The sequence below is a fragment of the Triticum aestivum genome, chromosome 3B (assembly GCF_018294505.1).
Source record: "Triticum aestivum cultivar Chinese Spring chromosome 3B, IWGSC CS RefSeq v2.1, whole genome shotgun sequence".
Taxonomy (NCBI): Eukaryota; Viridiplantae; Streptophyta; class Magnoliopsida; order Poales; family Poaceae; genus Triticum; species Triticum aestivum.
Window position 1 is genome coordinate 55,064,955 of NC_057801.1, and position 18,758 is coordinate 55,083,712.

The following is an 18,758-nucleotide window of genomic DNA, read 5'->3' on the forward strand; positions in this document are numbered from 1 at the left end:
AACGAGCGGTGCAGTGACACCTTTGTGAGAATGTTCCCCACATGTGTGGATCTTGCCACCTATAGATGTTGTCACATCTCCTCTTCAGGTGGCGGTGGATGGAAGACAAGGCATTGCTGATTGATAGGAGGAAAAAACAAACACAAAACTATTATGGGATGACCAAAAGGCTATATAGATAGATGAAGCAAATCAAAAGGTATAGTTAACGCACACGTCACATCTACTACCATCTTGCATTAATTGCGGCAGAAGAAGGAAGTAAACGTATGAACTAGGAGCCCCATCACCGTGGATACAACGCTGCAAGCAGATGATGCGGTTCAGTGCGGAAACATCGCCGTGGGTGCTCGTCGGGCCGGGAGAATCTTAGAAGTGGTGACAGGGCTGTGTCACTCTGCGGTTATGTGGTGTGAGGCCCATGGCATGTTGGACCGGTTCACTATAGGGCCTCTGGATCAGTTTGTAGAGTAATAATGATGATAAGTTGGGCCAGTCAGCTAGCGTCTAATGTGAAATGACGCGAATAAGGAAAGAAATGCCTTGTGAAAAAACATAGGCTTCTGGTATGTTCACGATTACGATCGGATGGCTCAAATTCTCACATCGACGTGGAGGCTCGAAAAAGCAGATCCTTCCGATGCGTCCACGATTATGATCGGACGGCTCAAAGTCTCGAATCGACGTGGAGGTTTGGAAAAGCAAATGCTTCCGATACGTTCACCATTATGATCGCACGGCTCAAAGTCTCGAATCGACACGGAGGCTCGGAGGTAGCTGATAAATTAAAGAGGAAAAGGAAAACCTAATTTCTTCTTTGTCTGGTGCTCCCTTTCGGCCCAATGTGGATCTAAATCTCTATCCACTGCCGGGCCGTCGCCGATGCCTCACGACCGGAACGTTGCCACCACTGGCGCGCCTCGACACCGCTGCCATCGCTGTCCCTGCTCTCCCCACCCCGTCCGCGAGCTTCGACATCGGTCTTTGAGGAATGACCACGATTTTTGTCATCGAGTGATTATTATCACTCAAATCGAACCCTAACTAATTTTAACCTCTACAAATTTATGGTGTGCCGGCGCACCATCAAGACCAGTCCCCGCCGGTTGATGCCCCTTGCTAAATCCACCCGTCTGCGACCCTGAGGCACTCGGCGATAGCGAGGAGGATGCCTGGCCTACCTTTACCTGACTGGGACGCAACGTACGCCTCTCCCCCTAACCTATTTTGTTATTGCTGTGCTTATGCTATACTCGTGCTACTTGTTACTTTAGTTGTGTCGAATTTGCCTGGTCATGTCTGTGTGGGCAACCCAGGAGAAAAAATAAAATAGGTACAATGTTCATAGCTTACCTTGGTTGCATTTGGAAATTAATAAATGAGCATTGTATATTGACTCATCCCTGGTTGGTAACCTATGTCGGCTGGTTGCACCTGGAAACTAGTAATTGGCCATTTTATTTCCAAGAATTAATCACTGGAAATCAATGTGGCCCACCTTGGTTGTATCCAGATTCTGATAAGTAGCTTAGTTGTTCTGTAATTGTTCAGCTGCATTGCAGGTATGCACTCATGTATATATGGTAGATGTTTTTCTTGATCTTAATAGTGAGATGAGATGAATGTATCTTCTACTTTTGATGTTGGTGCTGCATACATGCAGGGACGCTGGGTATGAATTCAGTTACCCTCAGTCTGCAGACCAGATGTGCCAGCAACAGCTGAGAGCTCGATTATCTCCAGATGAGCAGCTTGCTGCTGAAGAACATTCCGCGTTGTACTGCAAGCCAGTTGAGCTCTACAATATCATTCAGCGGCGAGCCATTAGAAATGTAAGTTCCATCTTAGTTTTGCAGCTTCATTTGACATGAATCACATGTGTTTATCACATAACCATCATGTGCAAGTGATTTGATATACCAATGATCTCTCACTGACTTTTACAGCCCGCTATTCTGCAAAGATGCCTTCGTTACAAGATACATGCAAGCCCAAAAAAGAGGTACACACTTTGACTCAACTACAGAACATGCTGACACTCAAAATTGTTGTGATCCAAATCCAATATGTCGAGAAAAAGAAAGGATTGTCCTGTTTAAAAACGTATTTTCTTTTTTTACATAGCGGACACTTCACTATTTTTTATTTGCGAATTGCAAAGACTTCACTATTATGTACTTTGCTGATTCCTTTAGCTCTCTTGGAACTACGTACATAAGGTCATTATGATTAGAGTTGAATCCAATTGGAAATGCTTTGAACACAGTAGTATCAAACCGTAGATCCTACTCCACCAAATAATTTGAAGAACGTAGTATGATTTTTTCATTATTCTTAATGCTTATTTAGTCATTTGGAAACTAATTGGTATGATAATTTCCATTTCGAATGCCATTTCCTAGGTTGGCTATGCAACCCTTAGCACATACATGATCATAAAAAGTAGTAGAAGAGAAATGCATCAGAAGTCGATAAACTTAGCAAGTGCAAATACTTAGGCATGCCACCTTGCAAATCATGTATCTGCCTCCCTTAATTGGCAAAGCGGATCAATTTTAGTCCAATCGAACCGGGGTATGGCAGGCAAAAGAACGGCATGCTGGCGGTGACATGTCATGTCTGGGATCTTGCTAGGGGTTTTTCTACATGCGATACACATGAGTGTGGCGCTCTATGTTAGGGTTAGGATATTTTTCCAGATAGGTCATGTCGGAGGGGTCACACACTCACGCATAGTGTGATTCTAGCATGAGCATTACATTAGACCCATCTTCTAAAGTACAATTTTGTGGACTGAAATTGATAATATTTGACTCATCTTCTAAAGCACAAATTTGTGGTTATGTTTTTGTAGCACAATTGTTACATAGTAATAGAATAATTCATGGTCAAATGTTTGTTCTACTGAAACTTAATACGCCTGTTATTTGAAACAAAGGTGGTACTATATATTGTATTACACATTTGGTACATTTGTGATCTATGGAACTTTAGTGTGTGTACTATACACATCATGTTTATTCAAGTATGGCTCTTGGTACTCGCAAAAAAAGTATGGTTCTTCGTAGAGCAAAGTGAAGTACTTTAGTTTACGGTGTACCCGGGATTTAACAATTCGCTACCTTTTCTCATGGCCCTCGACAAATTTGTCCGCCCAACAGCTCGAAACCACCATCGTGCCACTCTGGTAAGCCATCAAGAGAGTTTTGATAGTCGCCTGTGATGCCAAGCACCACTCCTAGGCATGCCTCAGCTCACTGTGTAGGAATCTGAGAGCGATGGTGGCCTCAGCCTCCATTCGAGATTCTCAGCGGCTTATGCCCCCTCCCATCAGAGAATGACTACGGCCTCCCTATGTGGCCCTGGGTGGTGCTCCTCGACAAATCGAGGGTGTGAGGTATGAGGGTGCGAGAGACATGGCAGTGAGATGAGTTCATTTTATTTGTATTTTTGTCGCTAAAAGATGAGGAACCATGTGATTCCACCGATTTGGAGGAATCTGTTGGTTTGGTATCGGAGTGGTATATCCACTTGTGGGGAATCAGTCTGTTCCAGTTTCTTCTCAAACCAAACACAAGAACCAGTGCCAGGTGCAGAACCAACCTGTGACCCACCCCATGCCCCAAAACCAAACACACCCTGACCCTAGTAGAAGCTGAAATAGTAGCTTGGCCAAACAAGGCCCAAGTGATTGAGTTCTCAGGTGTAATGTATGTTAAATTATGTACTAGCCACTTTTGGATTTAATTGTCTATTCATTGGGTAAATACCGATCAGTGTTTGTGCTATGGATGTAGGATTTAGGTAAAGGTATCACTATCTCGAAATACAAATATGGAGTTGCTAGAACAGAATATCTTTCCTCTTTATGTTATGTTGGCTACACCTACCAGTAATATTTCGCTTGAAGGGGTAAGTCTGCCTTATTTTTAGTTCCACACATGCAACATTTTGTACCAAATGATCTCTTATCTCACTAATGCATAATGTTTTGCAGCATTCTCCGATATATCGATTCAGTCGGGCTTGTTGGTTACAGGTTTTAGTGAATTCGGTAATAAAGGTCGCACCAAAGCTACATTCATAATTCCAGACATCAAGAATTTATCAACCTCCCGAGCTTGCAACCTTAACATTATCCTTATCAGCTGTGGTATGATGTACTTCACATGTAATGTTTATGGTTTTACATTTCTTCACCACCATCACATATTGTTCCATTTTTAGTTTTGGAAGGGCAAGTTGGGGAAAATCTTGGTGAAGATAACTCCTCTGTGGACCATGTGGAAGGCTCTGCTCTCCAAAGTAAGTTTGTGGTTGTTATTGTGTGAAAAAATACTAAACAGTTACTAGAATAAGCGCATGCTTACCGTTGTTTAACACAATGCGTTAAAACTTACTCCCTCCATAAACTAATAAAAGAGCGTTTATAGATCACTAAAGTAGTGATCTAAACAATATATATTAGTTTACGGAGGGATTAGCATGTAAGACATTTAGATACCCACACAAAATGTGTGCCACACAGGTTGAGCTACCACTAGCCAGTTATTGTTGCTTATTGTTAGATGTGTATAGCCCCTTTTCTGTATATCCCCAGTGTATAAGGGTTTTCTGCACTTTACCTCACAAGTACATATATTGGCCTTTGGCCCTCAGAGTGATTATCCAACATGGTACACGATGCTAGGTTAGCCCTTTCCCCCCGCACGATGCAACTCCGTGCACCTTGTACCTAGTCTCCGGCCACCACCGGCCGTCTCTGGTCGCCCATCTGCCTCCTCTTCCTCAGCTTCGCTGCAACTCCGCCCCGTCCGGCGGCTGCCCTACCTCGTCCGGCTGCCGCGGCTCCGCCCCGTCGGGCCATTGTTCCTCTCCATCCCGTGGCTGTTGCTCCTCCCCATCCTGCCGCCGCAACACTGCCCTGTCTCGCTGCCGCTCCACCCCGCCTTCCCTGCTCTGCCCTGTCTGGCCGCCGCCCAGTACGGTCGCCGCAGCCTCAGCCCGTCCTGTTCAGCTGCCCAGGTCGGCTTCTCCTGGCCTGGCGACCAGGGCGACTGGGTTGCCTCCCGCCTGGCTCGTACGCCTCCCCGCGTGCCTAGGCCTCGTGAGCCTCGATCCTGATTGATCTATATCGGGATCCCTGCATCTGTTGACTACAAAAAAGGCTCCTCATTTCTTCTTCGGGCTACATTGTTGTTCTTCGGTGCTCGGTGATCTTCGATGGCACCAACTATGCTGAGTTTGTGGGTTTCATGCGCATCCATATGCGCAGGCTTCTTCTATGGGGCGTTCTCTGCGGCGAGGTTCCCTGTCCACCTTGCCCTGTTGCTCTAGTGGCCCCTATCCCGCCGGTGCCGCCTGTTCTTGCTACTGCTGCTTCCCAGGATGACCGGGATGTAGCCAAGGCTCTCGATGCTGCTGCGGATGATGCTTATGATCACCAGGTATCAGCTTATTCAGATGCTCTCTTTGTCTACCGTGATGATCTGTGTGCTTACACTCAGTGGTGCAATGATGATGCTCGAGCTGCTGCTGTCCTCCCTTCAAGTGTCCTCCCTCAGTTTGCTTCGGAGTTCATGGGCCTCGACGCTGTTGCAGCGATGTAATCTTATCTCTATCAACGCTATCAGCCCTCGAGTGATGCTCTCTACTTATCTGTGGTGCGTGAGGAGCACGCTCTTTAGCAGGGTGACTCTTCTGTTGATGAGTTCTACATGCAGATGTCTGCCATCTAGTGCCAGCTTGAATCGCTTCGGTCAGTTGTTTGTGGAGCTTGGGGCTGCTGTCAGACTATGCGGTCTGATCTGGAGTTTTAGCGTGTCCGTGAGTTCTTATCTCGACTTCGCTCTGAGTTTGAGCGTCGACGTGCCCACTTGCTTGCTTGTGGACGTGTTCCTATCTCGGAGGTGCTTGCTGAACTTCGGGATGAGGAGACTTGGCTTCGCTCTGCTGGTTTTTCTTGTGGTTCCCTCTGTGTTGGCTGTCGGAGCTCCTGTGTCCTCTGCTCGTCTCACCGCTCCACCGCTCCTGCCCACACCTTCAGGGGGTGGGTCACCCTTTCTATCTTGAGAAGGGTCGGTCGAGTTGTGACACCTTCTATGACTACTGCTCTCGACCTGGTCACCCAGAGTCTGATTGTCGTGAGAAGAAGCGAGACCATAGGCACGCCTCTTCTAGTGGGACTCCTGGCTCTTCCTCGACTCCGTCACTCACTGACTAGGACATTGTGCAGCTCAGGCGTCTTTTGACTCCCTCAGGATCTTTGTTGATTGGTTCTGCCGCTATTGTGAGTGCATCCACACCCCCACCACCGCCGGCACCTTCACTGCCAGGTACATCTTCGTGGGTTCTAGATTCTGGAGCTTCCTTTCATATGTCTTCTGATTCTTCAGCTCTGTCTTTGCTTTGACCTCTTGATTCTCCTATTAATGTTCTTACTATTGATGACACATCTCTTCCTGTTGCTAGTCATGGTATTCTTTCTACTCCATCATTCTCTCTTCCTAGTGTTTCACATGTTCCCCGCCTTACCATGAATCTTTTTTCCACTGCCCAACTTACTGATTCTGGTTGTCGTGTCATTCTTGATATCGACTCTTGTTCCATTCAGGATCGTCGCACCAAGGCTTTGGTTGGTGCTGGCCCCTGCGCCGTGAGTCAGAGGGCCTTTGAGAGGTTGACTGGCTTTGTGTTCCTTCCACTGCCATCACTTCTGCCAGTTCTCATGCTCTTGTTGCCTCCTCGTCTGCGTCCTTCCAGCAGTGGCATCATCGCCTTGGTCACATATGTGTTTCTCGCTTGTCATCATTGGTGCGTTAGGACCTCTTAAGGTCTGTCTCTTGAGATGTTTCTTTACATTGTAATGGTTGTAGACTTGGCAAACAAACCCAGTTACCTTATCCTACCAGTGAGTCGGTATCTCAGTGTCCGTTTGACTTAGTTCATTCTGATGTCTGGGGTCCTGCTCCCTTTGATTCGAAAGGTGGTCATCGCTACTATGTTGTGTTTATTGATGATTTCTCTCGCTACACTTGGCTCTACTCATCAAATCTCGTAGTGAGGTTCCCTCTATATACAGACGATTTGCTGCCATGGTTCAGACCCAGTTTTCCATGCCTATTTGTACTCTTCGTGCTGACTTAGCTGGAGAGTACATCTCCCAGATGCTGCATGGTTTTCTTGTGGAACAGAGTACTCTTGCCCAGTTCTCATGTCCTGGTGCTCATGCTCAAAATGGCGTTGCAGAGTGCAAGCATCGTCATCTGCTCGAGACGGCTCGTGCACTGATGATCGCCGCTTCCCTTCCACCCACTTTTGGGCTCAGGCCATTTCTGCATCCACCTATCTCATGAACATTCAGCCTTCGACAGCTCTGTAGGGTGGTATTCCTATGCACTATCTCACTGGTCATTCTCATGACTACTCGGCTCTTTGTATGTTTGGATGTGTGTGCTATGTCCTTCTTGCCCCGCGAGAATGCACCAAACTGACGGTTCAGTCAGTTGAGTGTGTTTTCCTTGGCTACAGTGATGAGCACAAGGGCTATCATTGTTGGCATCATGTTGGTCGTTCCCTACGCATTTCGTGTGATGTGACTTTTGACGAGTCTCGTTCTTACTACCCACGTCCTTCTTCCTCGAGCTTCTCTGTGGACGATCTTTCTTTTCTTCTTCTTCCTGATACCCCCCTATTTGCCTCCTGTCCTCCCCCTCTCTTCGGCACATCTCACTCCTTCTACTTCCCCACCACCATAACCTTCACCTCCATCCTCCTTCCCATCCTCATCATTCACCTCTCCCCCATCATCTCCAGTCCACCGCCCTCTTTCTCCATTCAATCTCCACTACACTCGTCGGCCTCATATTGAGGATGCTTCTCCGACCGTGCTTTCCACTTCCGGCACGCCTCCCCTCATGCCCACTCTGGTCCATAACCTCCACGCTGGGCCTCGTCCTTCGCCTGACCACTACTCTCCAGACCGGTACGGTCTTTTTGTTGTTGTCGAGACCACTTCCTATCGGGTTGCCATGACTTAGCCTGAATGACAACTTGCGATGGCTGAGGAGCTTGCTGCCCTTGAGCGCTCTGGCACATGGGATCTTGTTTCCCTGCCTTCCAGTGTCCATCCCATCACGTACAAGTGGGTCTATAAGATCAAGACTCGCTCCGATGGTACTCTTGAGCACTACAAAGCTCGTCTTGTTGCTCGTGGTTTTCAACAGGAGTGGGGTCGCGATTATGATGAGACTTTTGCTCCTGGGGCCCACATGACCACTATCCACACTCTCCTTGATGTGGCTTCTGTTTGTCATCGGTATGTGTGTCAACCTAATGTCTAGAATGCTTTTCTCAATGGTGAGTTGCTGGAGGAGGTCTACATTCAGCCACCCCCGGGGTACTATGCTTCTGATGTATGGTCTGCTGCCTTCAATGCTCCCTCTATCGTCTTAAACAGGCCCCCCCGCTCCTGGTTCGAGCGGTTCGCCTCTATGGTGACTGCTGCTGGCTTCTCGCCAAGTCATCATGATCCTGCCTCTCCTCGTGGTTGAACTCTTCTCCTTCTATAGAGTGATGACATGATCATCACTGGTGACGACTCTGACTACATTGCCTTTTTTAAGGCTCGCCTTCGTGACCAGTTCCTCATGTCTGATCTTGGTCCACTTTGCTATTTTCTTGGGACTAACATTTCCTCGACCTCTGATGGCTTCTACATCTCCCAAGAAAAATATATTCAGGATCTTCTTGCTCGTGTCGCTCTCAGAGATGAGCGCACTGTTGTCACTCCTATGGAGCTCAATGTTCAGCTTCTTGCTTCTGCCGGTGACCCTCTTCCCAATCCCACTCTCTATCGTCACCTCATTGGGAGTCTGTCTATCTTGGTGTTATGCGTCCTGACATCTCCTATCCTGTCCACATCCTCAGTCAGTTTGTTTCATCCCCCACTTTTGTCCACTATAGTCATTTCTCTGTGTTCTATGATATATTCGTGGCATGATCTCTCATTGCCTTTTCTTTCCCCACTCCAGCTCTCTCGAACTCTAGGCCTACTCTGATGCTACCTGGGCTAGTGATCCCTCTGATAGCCGCTCGTTGTCTGCTTATTGTGTTTTTCTTGGTGGCTCTCTTATTGCCTGGAAGACAAAGAAACAGACTGCAGTTTCTCGCTCGAGTACAGAGGCTGAGTTGCAAGCGATGGCTATGTTAACGGCTGAGGTGATCTGGTTACAATGGTTACTTAAGGATTTTGGTGTGTCTGCTACTGCCTCGACTCCCTTACTGTCAGACAGTACCGGTGCTATCAGTATTGCACGTGACCCAGTGAAGCATGAGCTCATCAACTGCTGTACATGATCAGACTCTCGCGCTTCACTATCTGCCTTCTGAGTTACAGTTGGTGGACTTCTTCACCAAGGCACAAACTTGAGTGTAGCATGAATTTTTTCTCTCCAAACTCAGTGTTGTTTATCCACCATGAGTTTGAGGGGGGGGGGAGTTAGATGTGTATAGCCACTTTTCTATATATCCCCAGTGTATAAGGGGTTTTCTGCACTTTACCTCACATGTACATGTATTGGCCTTTGGCACTCATAGAAAGTTAGTTACTGATTATCCAACACTTATCATGTGGTGGAAGATATAATTGTATTCTCAAATGCCCATTTCTTGACAAGAATGAAGACTAGTGATCAAACTATGTTTATCTCCCAGTATGCTAAGCTAGTTCATGCCCAATATTTTTGGCCAAACAAATCCAACTCTTGCAACCACCTATCTCTTGCATGGAAGATTACTATTACAGTCGTGGGAAATCAAAAATAGTTAACAACCATTCCTTTAATCCATGGATAACTACTTAACAAAGTGTAGGTGACATGAATCACATGTGTTTATCACATAACCATCATGTGAAAGTGATTTGAAATACCAATGATCTCTCACTAACTTTTACAGCCCGCTTTTCTGCAAAGATGCCTTCATTACAAGATACATGCAAGCCGAAAAAAGAGGTACACACTTTGACTCTACTGCAGAACATGCTGACACTCAGAATTGTTGTGATCCAAATCCGATATGTCGAGAAAAAGAAAGGACTGTCCTGTTTCAAAACGTATTTTCTTTTTTACATAGCGGACAGTTCACTTTCTTTTATTTGCGAATTGCAGAGACTTCACTATTATGTACTTTGCTGATTCCTTAAGGTTGTTGCGATTAGAGTTTAATAAAATTGGAAATGCTTTGAACAAAGTAGTAGATCCTACTCCACCCAATAATTTGAAGAACGTAGTATGATTTTTTTCATTATTCTTAATGCTTATTTAGTCATTTGGAAACTAACTGGATTGATAATTTCCCTTCCGAATGCCATTGCCTACGTTGGCTATGCAACAGTTAGCACATACATGATCATAAAAAGTAGAAAAGAAATGCATCAGATGTAGACAAACTTGGCAAGTGGAAACACTTAGGCATGCCACCTTGCAAATCATGCATCTTCCTCCCTTAATTTGGCAAAGCGGATCAATTTTAGTCCAATCGAACTGGGGTATGGCTGGCAAAAGAACGACATGCTGACGGTGACATGGCATGACTAGGATCTTGCCAGAGGTTTTCCTACATGCGATACACATGAGTGAGGCGCTCTGTGTTAGGGTTAGGATATTTTTCCAGACAGGTCATGTCGGAGGGGTCACACACTCACGCACAGTGTGATCCTAGCATGAGCGTTACATTAGACGTCGACCCATCTTCTAAAGCACAATTTTGTGGACTGAAATTGATATCATTAGACTCATCTTCTAAAGCACAAATTTGTGGTTATGTTTTTGTAGCACAATTGTTACATAGTAATAGTTTAATTCCTGGTCAAATGTTTATTCTACTAAAACTTAATATGCCTGGTATTTGAAACAGAGGTGGTACTATATATTGTATTACACATTTGGTACATTTGTGATCTATGGAACTTTAGTGTGTGTACTATACACATGATGTTTATTCAAGTATGACTCTTGGTATTCGCAAAAAAGTATGGTTCTTCGTAGAGAAAAATTCGTCAGCCCAACAGCTCGAAACCACCACCGTCCCGCTCTGGTAAGCCGTCAAGAGAGTTTTGATAGTCGCCTGTGATGCAAGCACCACTCCTAGGCCCGCCTCAGCTCTCTGTGTAGGAATCTGAGAGCGATGGTGGCCTCAGGCTTCGCTCGAGATTCTCAGTGGCTTGTGCCTCCTCCTACCGGAGAATGATTGCGGCCTGCCGCTGTGGCCCTGGGTGGTGCTCCTCCATAGACCAAGGGGGTGAGGTACGAGGGTGTGAGAGACATGGCAGTGAGATGAGCTCATTTTATTTGCATTTTTATTGCTAATAGACGAGGAACCACGTGATTCCACCGATTTGGAGGAATCTGTTGGTTTGGCATCGGAGGGGTATATCCACTTGTGGGTAATCACTCCATTCCATTTTCTTCTCAGACCAAACACAAGAACCAGTCCAGGTGCAGAACCAACCCGTGACATTCCACCCCATGCCCCAAAACCAAACACACCCTAGCATAGTTCAAAAAAGCGCTAGGCGTTAATTGTGCATTTTGACACCGCCTTGCACTTTATTGACCAAAGCGCATGCTTATATGCAATTATGCATAGATTAAGCGTAGTTATGCGCAATGCGTTTTGCCAATGCCTAGAGCCTAGGCGCGCTTAAGCGCGCCTTTTTTATCTATGCACCCTAGTAGAAGCTGAAATGGTAGCTTGGCCAAACAAGGCTCAGGTGATTAAGTTCTCATGTGTAATGTCCGTTAAACTATGTACTAGCCACTTTTGGATTTAATTGTCTAGTTATCATGTAAATACTGATCAGTGTTTGTGCTATGGATGTAGGATTCAGATAACGGTATCACTATCTCGAAGTACAAATACTGTGTTGCCAGAACAGAATATCTTTCCTCTTTATGTTCTGTTGGGTACACCTACCAGTAATATTTCGCTTGAAGGGGTAAGTCTGCCTTCTTTTAGTTCCACACATGCAACATTTTGTACCAAATGATCTATTATCTCACTAATGCATAAGGTTTTGCAGCATTCTCTGATATATCGATTCAGTCGGGCTTGTTTGCTTACAGCTTTTAGTGAATTTGGTAATAAAGGCACACCAAAGCTACATTCATAACTCCAGACATCAAGAATTTTTCAACCTCCCGATCTTGCAACCTTAACATTATCCTTATCAGTTGTGGTATGATGTGCTTCATATGTGATGTTTATGGTTTTACATTTCTTCACCACCATCACATTTGATTCCCTTTTTATTTTCGGAAGGGCAAGTTGGGGAAAATCTTGGTGAAAATAACTGCTCTGTGGACCATGTGGAAGGCTCTGCTCTCCAAAGTAAGTTTGTGGTTGTTATTTTGTGAAAAAAATACTAAACAGTTACTAGAATAAGCGCATGCTTACTGTTGTTTAACACAATATGTTAAAACTTACTCCCTCCGTAAACTAATATAAGAGCATTTATAGATCACTAAAGTAGTGATCCAAACACTCTTATATTAGTTTACACAGGGAGTAGCAAGTAAGACATTTATATAGCCACACAAAATGGGTACCACACAAAATATGTGCCACACAGGTTGAGCTACCACTAGCCAGTTACTGGTTCTTAACATGCGGTGGAAGATACAATTGTATTCTCAAATGCCCAATTCCTGACAAGAATGAAGACCAGTGATCAAACTATGTTTATCTCCCAGTATGCTAAGCTAGTTCACGCCCAATATTCTTGGCCAAACCAATCCAACCCTTGCAACCACCTATCTCACAGCTAACAGCAACTTACCAGACCTTCTCTTGCATGGAAGATTAGTATTAAAGTAATTGGAAACCAAAAATAGTTAACACACATTACTTTAATCCATGGATAACTACTTAACAAAGTGTAGGTGAGCAATATCTGGCTGTGTTTACCGACTTTACTGTGGTTAGGAGAATCAAATGAAAAGTATCCTTAAACATTGCATTATCTGTTTTTTGACAAGGGGCTACTAGGCCATGTATGCCATTAGTTTAGATTATTTTATCTCCTTTTATGGTATAGTTATTGTCAGTCACCCATACTGGCTAGTATAGCTAGCACATGTGCCTTCTGAAATGAAGTGTAAAGAACACATTGAATCTCAGAAACCACTTATAATTTGTAGTGTTGTTGAGTGCAGTTATTTACTATCATGTATGTGATGCATTTTGTCAGAGCTTGAAGGGAAATGTTTCTGGGGTAAAATACCAATTGATCTACTTGGTTCATCTTTGGAGAACTGTGTAACTTTAAATTTGGGACATACAGTGGAGTTGGCTTCTGCAGTTAGTATGAGCCCAAATTTCTTAGAGGTATGCCAATTCAACTTGCTCATGGTTTTAAGCTTTAATGTTCCTATTGTATGCATTGCAAATTTTTTGTAGTATTTAACCATAGGATGGACGAAGCAAAATCCTTTTGCAGCACTTGAAACATGTTTCAACTAAATAAATTACCTTAGCCACATGTACATTAAATATTGATGATCTACCGCATGTACCTTCTGCTATCTAGAAGGCTGTAGTGCTTGCAATTAATTAGCACATCCCATTCCAGAAGTTTAGATGGAAAATTGTCAAATTAGTAGTGCAATTTCCATCAAGATAACTGAACATATTATAAGATGAACATTAACAGTAAAGGTTGAAATTATAGTTTATGGAAATTCCAGTGATTCTGCAAATGTGTTTCATTCAATTCACTCGCTATCTTTTTTGTTTTTAATAGAAAATTGTTATATCAAGAGAGAGAATATGCAGTGTAGTGGAAACTACTTGCCAATCTTAGGGGTTGTTTGGTTCCAAGTCACAACTTGCCATGCTTAACCATAAGCAAGCCACAGTTTTTTGAGGTACATACTTGTTTTTTGCCACACATAACTACCTATACGGCCTATGTGTCATAGACACAATCTTTTGCACAACTTGCCATACTTAACCATAGGACCCACAGTTTTTTGAGGTACATACTCTTTTTTTGCCACACACTTGACTACCTATATCGCCCATGTGTCATAGACACAATATTTTGCACAACTTGCCATGCTTAACCGTAGGCAAGCCACATTATTTTTAGGTACATACTCGTTTTTTACCACACACTTAACTACCTATGGCCCATGTGTCATAGACACAATCTTTTGCCACACTTGTGGCTTTAATTTTGTTAGCCACTCTTTTGCGGTAAGCCACACATTGCTTAAGCAAAGATAGCCTTGAACCGAAGATGCCCGTACTTGACTCTATATGTTGATCTACTTGCCTTTCCTTTTTTATATATGCAGCCGAAATTTATGGAGGAGGACAGTTGCTTGACATTTTGCTTTCATAAGGTTGATGCTACGGTAAGTTTAACCCTATTAATTTATTTTTTATCTAATAATTGTTTCCGCATTGAAGTTGTAAGTATTTTCTATATAGGATGGTGGCACCTTACTGCAGTATGTTCTGTTATTTACTTCCTTAGCTTCTCTGAGATTTGTATTATTGTTGCAGGGTTCATATCAACTCCAAGTAGGCATATCTGCTCAAGAAGCTGGTGCAAAAGACATGTCTGAATCTCCATATAGTAGTTACTCATAAAGTGGTGTCCCACCTTTATCATTACCACATATCATAAGGTAACACTACTACATGTATATGCATATCTATAGCACTATTTATTGTAATAGAGTCGTGAGTAACTTCATTCGCTTGCTTGGAAAGCTTAGTTCAAAGATATCTATTTTGAGTTTTTGACACGGTTTAGTAGATGGCCACTGTTCTGCAGTCAGCGCAGCTGAGCTTGCTGCTTGGTGAGAACATTTTATGTGTGTGTGGATGTCATGTACCAAATGTGGCAACACCAACATGGACAGGCTGTTAAATGTTTTGTTTCATAGTTGAGGGTGAAAACTGGACATTTGTGATAGTTGAGCGGGCTAAGATGGATCTGTTCATTATTAGGTGTTGTTTTAGAATGCATGGAGTCTATCTTTTAAATTGGGTGCTAATATACACAAATATATACTGATTTGTCATGTTCAAATAATAGTTCTAGATTTTCCATAGAAAATACCTTCAGATCATTATATTACTTTTAGTGGCTTTCCTGAAATATAGTTGAAGAAAGTGATGGCATTGGTCATAGGGACATAATGCAAAATGAAATGAACATATTGCAAACACAAAGAAGTTCTCAGCTCCATCGCGCGGTGGGGGGCGATTGGTAGGTGAGCCGCAAAGGTGGCAAATATCGGGAGGGAAGTGGGCATGTGTGCGTGGGGAGAAGAGGGGGGAAATATGTCACCTTTCCCATAAATCGTTGTTGAGAGAAGAGGCGCAGAGTGAGTGGGTGCACACAATAGAAATCAGAGGAGGGGTTAGGATTTCACTTACAATTAAGGAAGGAGAAAAATAAATAAGATGGATGTTTATTAAGAGGATTATTGTGCAATTAAAGCCGAATCTGAGAAAGTCCAACTAAAATTCTAAATCATTAGGTGAAAGTTGGATGGATGGTTCAAATTGTGTGGATTCCACGAACATGTACTGGTACCTTCTATATAGATTTAGATGTCTGAAACGGCAGGTAAATGAATGGAGTCAGTATATCAAATTTATGTTAGTGCCTAGTGGTGAGGTTTTGGCTACCGGCTCAGGTTTGTTGTGCTCTTGTGTGACCTTAGCCTAACCGAAGCACCTATTGTCTGGCCAGGTCTTAGTGTGACACTTTGCTTTTACTTTCATCTCTACAAATGCATTTGCGTTTCAATGTGACCAATTGAGCAGATATTTTTTTGTTTTCCACACAGCTTGAGAGCTAGTAATGTGCTTTTCAACTTCAAGTACTACATCAATACTATGCAAAAGACTGAAGGTTAACCCTTACACAAACATTTGCATTCATGTGTTTTTCAGTTCCACACTTCCACTCACACTTGTTTGTATATAGTGTTTGACATTTTTTCTAGGTGTTCCACATTTTCTCCTTATACCTGACTGTGAAAATTATTGAACTAGATATGTTAGATATCAGAATAAATGATTCACCAGCATTGAACTATTAAAAGATATTCTGCTAAGACCCTTTCATGGTACACATGTTGGAATAATAGCTACTTCTGTTTGATGGTGGTAATCTTGTTAGTTTGTCACACTAATATTGGTACCATAGCTAGTAACCTAGTGGAGAACTTTATGCTGTTACGCTTTAGGTTAGCATATGATCCTGGAACTAAAGCGAGTGAGCTAATTTCGGTAATGGTAAGTATAATGGTTTTAATGTACTAATATGTTTTTAACATAGGAAATGCTTATATATTTATCTCTTTACAACACTAGTAGTATCCATTTGATTAATTATGAATTGTGCATTTTTTGTTCTGAAAATCAAGTTCTGTTAAAAAGTCAGATATGCTCTATTAAAAAAGATGCAATTATTGAAAATGCTAGTGCATAAGACAGAAAGCTCACACCTCATATAATACACACTTTGATTCTACCGCACAACATGCTGACACTCAGAATTGTTGTGATCCAAATCCAATATTTCGAGAAAAAGAAAGGACTGTCCTGTTTCAAAATGTATGTTCTTTTTTACATAGAGGACACTTCAGTATTTTTTATTTGCGAATTGTAGAGACTTCGCTATTATGTACTTTGTTGATTCCTTTAGCTCTCTTGGAAACGCGTACATAAGGTTGTTACGATTAGAGTTGAATCAAGTTGGAAATTCTTTGGACATAGTGGTATCAAACCGTAGATCCTACTCCACCCAATAGTGTGAAGAATGTAGTATGATTTTTTTCAGTATTCTTAATGCTTATTTAGTAATTTGGAAACTAATTGGATTGATAATTTCCCTTCCGAATGCCATTGCCTAGGTTGGCTATGCATTAGTTAGCACATACATGATCATAAAAAGTAGAAGAGAAATGCATCAGAAGTTGATAAACTTGGCAAGTGGAAACACTTAGGCATGCCACCTTGAAAATCATGCATCTGCCTCCCTCAATTTGGCAAAGCGGGTCAATTTAAGTCCAATTGAACAGGGGTATGGCAGGCAAAAGAACGACATCCTGGTGGTGACATGGCATGACTGGGATCTTTCGAGGTGTTTTCCTACATGCGATACACATGAGTGAAGTGCTTTGTGTTAGGTTAGGATATTTTTCCAGATAGGTCATGTCGGAGGGGTCACACACACGCACAGTGTGATCCGAGCATGAGCATTACATTAGACCCATATTCTAAAGTAAAATTTTGTGGACTAAAATTGGTATCATTAGACTCATCTTCTAAAGCACATATTTGTTGTTATGTTTTTGTAGCACAATTGTTACATAGTAATAGTTTAATTCTTGGTCAAATGTTTGTTCTACTGAAACTTAATACGCCTGGTATTTGAAACAGAGGTTGTACTATATATTGTATTACACATTTGGTACATTTGTGATCTATGGAACTTTAGTGTGTGTACTATACACATGATGTTTATTCTGTTGGGGAACGTAGCAGAAATTCAAAATTTTCCTAGGAATCACCAAGATCTATCTATGGAGAAACCAGCAACGAGGGGAAGGAGAGTGCATCTACATACCCTTGTAGATCGCTAAGCGGAAGCGTTCAAGAGAACGGGGTTGAAGGAGTTGTACTCGTCGTGATCCAAATCACCGGAGATCCTAGTGCTGAACGGACGGCACCTCCGCGTTCAACACACGTACATCCCGGTGACGTCTCCCATGCCTTGATCCAGCAAGGAGAGAGGGAGAGGTTGAGGAAGACTCCATCCAGCAGCATCACAACAGCGTGGTGATGGTGGAGGAGCGTGGCAATCCTGCTGGGCTTTGCCAAGCACCACGGGAGAGGAGGAGGGAGAGAGGTAGGGCTGCGTCAGGGAGAGGTGAAACTCATGTGTTGGCAGCCCCAAAGTCCTCAAGTATATATAGGGGAGAGGGAGGGGGTGCGCCCCCTCTAGGGTTCCCTCCCTAGGGGTGGCGGCAGACCAAAACCCATCTAGGGTGTGGCCAAGGGGGGGAGAGGGGAAACTTGCCCCCCAAGTTAGGTGGGTGCGCCCCTTTCCCAAACCGTAGGCGCCTTGGGCCCTTGTGGGGGGGCGCACCAGCCCACCTGGGGCTGGTCCCCTCCCACACTTGGCCCATGCAGCCCTCCAGGGCCGGTGGCCCCACTTGGTGGACCCCCGGGACCCTCCCGGTGGTCCCGGTACATTACCGGTAAAACCCAAAACTTTTCCGGTGACCAAAACAGGACTTCCCATATATAAATATTTACCTCCGGACCATTCTGAAACTCCTCGTGACGTCCGGGATCTCATCCGGGACTCCGAATAACATTCGATAACCACATACAAACTTCCTTTATAACCCTAGCGTCATCGAACCTTAAGTGTGTAGACCCTACAGGTTCGGGAACCATGCAGACATGACCGAGATGTTCTCCGGTCAATAACCAACAGCGGGATCTGGATACCCATGTTGGCTCCCACATGTTCCACGATGATCTCATCGGATGAACCACTATGTCAAGGATTCGATTAATCCCGTACACAATTCCCTTTGTCTAGCGGTATTGTACTTTCCCGAGATTCGATCGTCGGTATGCCGATACCTTGTTCAATCTCGTTACTAGCAAGTCTCTTTACTCATTCCGTAACACATCATCCCATGATCAACCCCTTGATCACA

General features: G+C 43.8%; 1 pseudogene; it reads left to right on the top strand.

The window, feature by feature from the left end:
• The first annotated feature begins 1,168 nt into the window (after positions 1-1,168).
• On the top strand, positions 1,169-15,936 carry LOC123067284 (polycomb group protein EMF2B-like; annotated as a pseudogene).
• Positions 15,937-18,758: the final 2,822 nt, after the last annotated feature.